We start from the raw sequence: 7500 nt of genomic DNA on the forward strand, positions 1-7500 counted from the left end.
GTGGCCTCCCCGCCGCCGGGGTAGGTTGGTGCTCGGTTCAGCCATCGGCGGTCCCCTCCATTGCAGGGATCCGCTGGGTGTCGCGGCGCCGCACGCGCCCTTGGCCCACGTACGCGTCGCGGACACCCCTTTTCTCTTTCTCTCTCAGGATTCGTATATGACAATGCCGAGAAACGTACCGACAATTTGCTGCACCGCCCGCCGGACCGCTCACAAGGCTCTCCTCGTCCCGAGGACACTAGCCTTCTCGCGGAACCGGAGGCTGCACGCGGACCGCTCTGGCGACCGGACGTCTCCGGCCTCTGCTGGAGCGGGGAGGGAACGCGCGGGTGCCGCCCGACCTTCTGGAAATCGCACATCGGCCGGCCGTCAGTCGGTAGCACCGCGCGCGCAGAGCCTCTCCTTCCTCTCGTTGGTGACCGAGGATCAACGCTTCGGTTGAGTCAGGCTGAACCGGGCATCTCCCTGCCACTCTGGCCTATGGAACTCTCCCGACTCTTTCGCCTTGCCCCTACGGCGCGAAAGAGTGCTGCTGCGGCCGGCGCGCCCGTCCCTTGCTCTCTCGGGCCATGTCTGTCGTCGCAGTGCCGCGCCATCCCCTATCGAGCCGCGTCGCTGGGTGAGGTCCGCACCCGCACCCTTCCGCCGAGCTGGCTCTCAGGACGGTCGACGGTCGCCGCTCGCCTCCGTCGGCCCAGGGCCTAACGCCGCGCCGGTGAACGCCTCGCCATCCCACCCCGTCGATCGCGCCGGTGAGGTCCGCACCTTCACCGCCTAGGTATATGCGCGTGGGTGTAGCTGCCTTCTCGGGATGGTCGACGGTCGTTCGACCGGCCCCCGTCATCTATGCGCACAGCAGTCCCGTCCGCCGGCGGGAGACTCCGTCAATCGATCGTGGTGCAAACGTGCGAATGCCCAACGTCAATTCCGCCCAAAGCATGAAGCCCTCGGTCGGCAATCGGGCCGCCCCGCGGCAGACCCACCTGCCCACCTCCGGAGATGGTAACGAGCCGAGCACGGAAGTTCGGCGCACGTGTCGAGACCGTCGCTTCCACTCGGCCTCTCCCAAAGGTAGGACCGACCAAGCCGGATCGATCGGGGAACAGAGGTCTAACGCAGACGACACTCGCGAGGGCACCAGCGGCAGGCTTGTCCCTTCTCCGTCTTGGTACACACAATGCCTCTTTGCTTTTCGGATCGATATAAAGCTTTTGCCACCGTCGGTCTGCCGGCCGCCGCCCGCGGTCCGCGCTCAGACTCTGTCTGTCCGCAGCCCCCGCTGCGTTCTTGGACTTTGTCATTTTTTTCGGAAATAGCGAAAAAAAGCTTTTATCATTGTAAGTCGGAGCTCGCCCGGCCTCCCGCTTACTGAGTCACAATTGAGTAAGGCTCACTTAGAACTCTGCACTGTGTCAACCGTACCACTAGTCACCCTGCTAAGTGTGTCTGGAAAACGTGTTCCCGTAAATCTCCGGGAACCCCGCCAATCCCCCCGTACAGAAATTGCATGTGTCAAGTCGGCGGGATGCCTCCCGGAAGTCCTACCGGGAAGGTCGCACTCTGGCCCCGCCAGGCGGGGCAAATCCGACCCCCATAGTGACTTCCGGGCCTAACTCGTTAACCAGAGCCGCGACAGACCGTGCAACAATGACATGTGTCAAACCGGCGGCACGACGCCCGGAGCTCATGCCGGTCGCGGGGCACCTCGGGCCCGCCCGACGGGGCAGATCCGACCTTCACAGGCTTCCGACGGCAATTGGTTAACCGGCGTGGCGCCGAGGGCACGCGGCTGGCTCGGCGGGCGGCCCTCCGGTAGTGCCGCCGTCGATCGGCCGCCTCGGTCGGCAGGAGGGCCCCGAAGTCGCCTTCATTCTGACTTCCGAGTCGGGACTTAGATTACTTTCGACTCTTCAGCCAAGGTCTCGGATCGACGGCGGGACCTGCGGTTGTCCCTCCGAAAATGCCGCCGCTCGGCCGGCACGGCCCGCCGAATACGTCCCCTTACTGGCTCCCGCCTCGGGACTTTGTCAGAAATTCATTCGGGCAAGGTTTCCATTCGGCGGCCGGAGCACCGGTAGTCATACGGAAAATGCCGCCCCTCGGCCGGCATGGGCCTGCGAATAGGTCCCGCTGACAGACTTCCGCGATTGGGTATTTGTCCGAAAATCCATACCGGCAATCTTCGGAATCGTGCGGAAAAGCTGCCGCGTGGCCCGGGTTAACCAATTGGGGAGGCCGGTGCCATCTACCGAATACTTCAACAACTCGTGAAAACGGCCTCCCTATATATCTGCAGGAACCCCGCCAATGCCCCCGTACAGAAATTGCATGTGTCAAAGGGGCGGCCGAATCTGACCCCGGCGGCCGAGCCTCTGGAACTCCGGGTCGGCCTCGGCCGGCAAATCCGACCCCCATCCAGACTTCCGGAGCGGACTTGGTTAACGAATTGCCACCGGGCAAATGGTTAACCGACAGATCTTGGAGGCTCGTTACCCAAGCCATCCCCCGCCGGTGCGAAAAGTTAACAATCAGCGGGCGGGCAATTCGTGAACCGACCGGGACCGGGCAATTCGTTAACCATTCGGAACCGGGCAATTCGTTAACCAACCTTGTCCTGGCAATGAGTGCACCAACCCGGCCGGACAATTCGTTAACCAAGCTGGCTCTGGCAATTCGTTAACCAACCTGGCCGGGACAATTCGTTAACCAACCCGGCCGGACAATTCGTTAACCAAGCTGGCTCTGGCAATTCGTTAACCAACCTGACCCTGACAATTCGTTAACCAACCCTGTCCTGGCAATGAGTGCACCAACCCGGCCGGACAATTCGGTAACCAACCAGACCCTGGCAATTCGTTAACCAACCAGGACGGGCAATTCGTCAACCAACCCTGTCCTGGCAATGAGTGCACCAACCCGGCCGGACAATTCGGTAACCAACCAGACCCTGGCAATTCGTTAACCAACCTGACCCGGACAATTCGTTAACCAACCAGGACGGGCAATTCGTTAACCAACCAGGCCCGGACAATACTTTAACCACCCTGGTTTTCCAATTCGTGAACCAACTGGGAACGGACAATTCGGTAACCAACCCTGTCCTGGCAATGAGTGCACCAACCCGGCCGGACAATTCGTTAACCACCCTGTCCTTGCCAATTCGTGAACCAACTGGGAACGGACAATTCGTTAACCAACCCGGCCGGACAGTTCGTTAACCAAGCTGGCTCTGGCAATTCGTTAACCTACCCGGCCATGGCAATTCGTTAACCAACCTGACCCTGACAATTCGTTAACCAGCCAGGACGGGCAATTCGTTAACCAACCTGGCCCGGACAATTCCTTAACCACCCTGGCCTTGCCAATTCGTGAACCAACTGGGAACGGACAATTCATTAAACAACCCTGTCCTGGCAATGAGTGCACCAACCCAGCCGGACAATTCGTTAACCAAGCTGGCTCTGGCAATTCGTTAACCTACTCGGACATGCCAATTCGTTAACCAGTCTGACCCGGACAATTCGCTAACCAACCCTACTCGGGCAAATCGTTAACCAAGCCCAACCCCGACAATTCGTTAACCAACCCTGCACGGTCAAGTCGTTAACCAAGCCCAAACCCGACAATTCGTTAACCAACCCATACATGGCAATTCGCTAAACAACCCGGCTCGGGCAAATGGTTAACCAAGCCGGCCGGGCAAATCGTTAACCGGCCCGGCAGTCCCGACAATTCGACAATCAACCAGCTGAGGACAAACCCTTCGCCCTCAATAACAACTAGTTCTTGCCCCGCCGTCAAAATGTCCCGGCCGATGTTCATCAGAAACTCCTTGCTGGCCCATGGGCCCCCCCTCCTTACCTTAAGAGAGTCATAGTTACTCCCGCCGTTTACCCGCGCCGCACTGAATTTCGTCAAGTTGGGTCTGGCAACCCGCTAACCCGGCCGGCCGGGCCTGACAACGCTCTAGAAACCCGGAACAGGCAGTTTCGTGAACCAACCGCGCACGCTCCTGACAATGCGTTCACCCACCCTGCTCGGGCAAATCGTTAACCAAGCCCAACCCTGACAATGCGTTAATCAACCCGGCCATGGCAATTCATTAACCAACCCGGCTCGGGCAAATGGTTAACCAAGCCGGCCGGGCAAATCGTTGACCGGCCCGGCAGTCCCGACGATTCGACAATCAACCAGCTGAGGACAAACCCTTCGCCCTCAATAACAACTAGTTCTTGCCCCGCCGTCAAAATGTCCCGGCCGATGTTCATCAGAAACTCCTTGCTGGCCCATGGGCCCCCCTCCTTAACCTTAAGAGAGTCATAGTTACTCCCGCCGATTACCCGCGCTGCACTGAATTTCGTCAAGTTGGGTCTGGCAAGCCGCTAACCCGGCCGGCCGGGCCTGACAACGCTCTAGAAACCCGGAACAGGCAGTTTCGTGAACCAACCGCGCACGCTCCTGACAATGCGTTAGCCAACCCTGCTCGGGCAAATCGTTAATCAAGCCCAACCCTGAAACTGCGTTAACCAACCCGGCCATGGCAATTCATTAACCAACCCGGCTCGGACAAATGGTTAACCAAGCCCAACCCAGACAATTCGGTAACCAACCCGGCTCGGGCAAATGGTTAACCAAGCCGGCCGGGCAAATCGTTGACCGGCCCGGCAGTCCCGACGATTCGACAATCAACCAGCTGAGGACAAACCCTTCGCCCTCAATAACAACTAGTTCTTGCCCCGCCGTCAAAATGTCCCGGCCGATGTTCATCAGAAACTCCTTGCTGGCCCATGGGCCCCCCTCCTTAACCTTAAGAGAGTCATAGTTACTCCCGCTGTTTACCCGCGCCGCACTGAATTTCGTCAAGTTGGGTCTGGCAAGCCGCTAACCCGGCCGGCCGGGCCTGACAACGCTCTAGAAACCCGGAACAGGCAGTTTCGTGAACCAACCGCGCACGCTCCTGACAATGCGTTAGCCAACCCTGCTCGGGCAAATCGTTAATCAAGCCCAACCCTGAAACTGCGTTAACCAACCCGGCCATGGCAATTCATTAACCAACCCGGCTCGGACAAATGGTTAACCAAGCCCAACCCAGACAATTCGGTAACCAACCCGGCTCGGGCAAATGGTTAACCAAGCCGGCCGGGCAAATCGCTAACCGGCCCGGCAGTCCCGACAATTCGACAATCAACCCGCTGAGGACAAACCCTTCGCCCTCAATAACAACTAGTTCTTGCCCCGCCGTCAAAATGTCCCGGCCGATGTTCATCAGAAACTCCTTGCTGGCCCATGGGCCCCCCTCCTTACCTTAAGAGAGTCATAGTTACTCCCGCCGTTTACCCGCGCCGCACTGAATTTCGTCAAGTTGGGTCTGGCAAGCCGCTAACCCGGCCGGCCGGGCCTGACAACGCTCTAGAAACCCGGAACAGGCAGTTTCGTGAACCAACCGCGCACGCTCCTGACAATGCGTTCACCCACCCTGCTCGGGCAAATCGTTAACCAAGCCCAACCCTGACAATGCGTTAATCAACCCGGCCATGGCAATTCATTAACCAACCCGGCTCGGGCAAATGGTTAACCAAGCCGGCCGGGCAAATCGTTGACCGGCCCGGCAGTCCCGACGATTCGACAATCAACCAGCTGAGGACAAACCCTTCGCCCTCAATAACAACTAGTTCTTGCCCCGCCGTCAAAATGTCCCGGCCGATGTTCATCAGAAACTCCTTGCTGGCCCATGGGCCCTCCTCCTTAACCTTAAGAGAGTCATAGTTACTCCCGCCGTTTACCCGCGCCGCACTGAATTTCGTCAAGTTGGGTCTGGCAACCCGCTAACCCGGCCGGCCGGGCCTGACAACGCTCTAGAAACCCGGAACAGGCAGTTTCGTGAACCAACCGCGCACGCTCCTGACAATGCGTTAGCCAACCCTGCTCGGGCAAATCGTTAATCAAGCCCAACCCTGAAACTGCGTTAACCAACCCGGGCATGGCAATTCATTAACCAACCCGGCTCGGACAAATGGTTAACCAAGCCCAACCCTGACAATTCGGTAACCAACCCGGCTCGGGCAAATGGTTGATCAAGCCGGCCGGGCAAATCGGTAACCGGCCCGGCAGCCCCGACTATTCGACAATCAACCAGCTGAGGACAAACCCTTCACCCTCAATAACAACTACGTCTTGCCCCGCCGTCAAAATGTCCCGGCCGATGTTCATCAGAAACTCCTTGCTGGCCCATGGGCCCCCCTCCTTACCTTAAGAGAGTCATAGTTACTCCCGCCGATTACCCGCGCTGCACTGAATTTCGTCAAGTTGGGTCTGGCAAGCCGCTAACCCGGCCGGCCGGGCCTGACAATGCTCTAGAAACCCGGAACAGGCAGTTTCGTGAACCAACTGCGCACGCTCCTGACAATGTGTTCACCCACCCTGCTCGGGCAAATCGTTAACCAAGCCCAAACCCGACAATTCGGTAACCAACCCAACCATGACAATTCGCTAACCAACCCGGCCCGGGCAAATGGTTAACCAAGCCCAAACCTGACAATTCGTTAACCAACCCGGCCCGGGCAAATGGTTAACCAAGCCGGCCGGGCAAATCGGTAACCGGCCCGGCAGCCCCGACTATTCGACAATCAACCAGCTGAGGAGAAACCCTTCACCCTCAATAACAACTACGTCTTGCCCCGCCGTCAAAATGTCCCGGCCGATGTTCATCAGAAACTCCTTGCTGGCCCATGGGCCCCCCCTCCTTACCTTAAGAGAGTCATAGTTACTCCCGCCGATTACCCGCGCTGCACTGAATTTCGTCAAGTTGGGTCTGGCAAGGCGCTAACCCGGCCGGCCGGGCCTGACAATGCTCTAGAAACCCGGAACAGGCAGTTTCGTGAACCAACCGCGCACGCTCCTGACAATGTGTTCACCCACCCTGCTCGGGCAAATCGTTAACCAAGCCCAAACCCGACAATTCGGTAACCAACCCAACCATGACAATTCGCTAACCAACCCGGCCCGGGCAAATGGTTAACCAAGCCCAAACCTGACAATTCGCTAACCAACCCGGCCCGGGCAAATGGTTAACCAAGCCGGCCGGGCAAATCGGTAACCGGCCCGGCAGCCCCGACTATTCGACAATCAACCAGCTGAGGACAAACCCTTCGCCCTCAATAACAACTAGTTCTTGCCCCGCCGTCAAAATGTCCCGGCCGATGTTCATCAGAAACTCCTTGCTGGCCCATGGGCCGACAATTCGTTAACCAACCCAACCATGACAATTCGCTAACCAACCCGGCCCGGGCAAATGGTTAACCAAGCCCAAACCTGACAATTCGTTAACCAACCCGGCCCGGGCAAATGGTTAACCAAGCCGGCCGGGCAAATCGGTAACCGGCCCGGCAGTCCCGACAATTCGACAATCAACCAGCTGAGGACAAACCCTTCGCCCTCAATAACAACTAGTTCTTGCCCCGCCGTCAAAATGTCCCGGCCGATGTTCATCAGAAACTCCTT

Source organism: Mobula birostris, unplaced genomic scaffold, assembly GCF_030028105.1.
Source record: "Mobula birostris isolate sMobBir1 unplaced genomic scaffold, sMobBir1.hap1 scaffold_2533, whole genome shotgun sequence".
NCBI lineage: Eukaryota > Metazoa > Chordata > Chondrichthyes > Myliobatiformes > Myliobatidae > Mobula > Mobula birostris.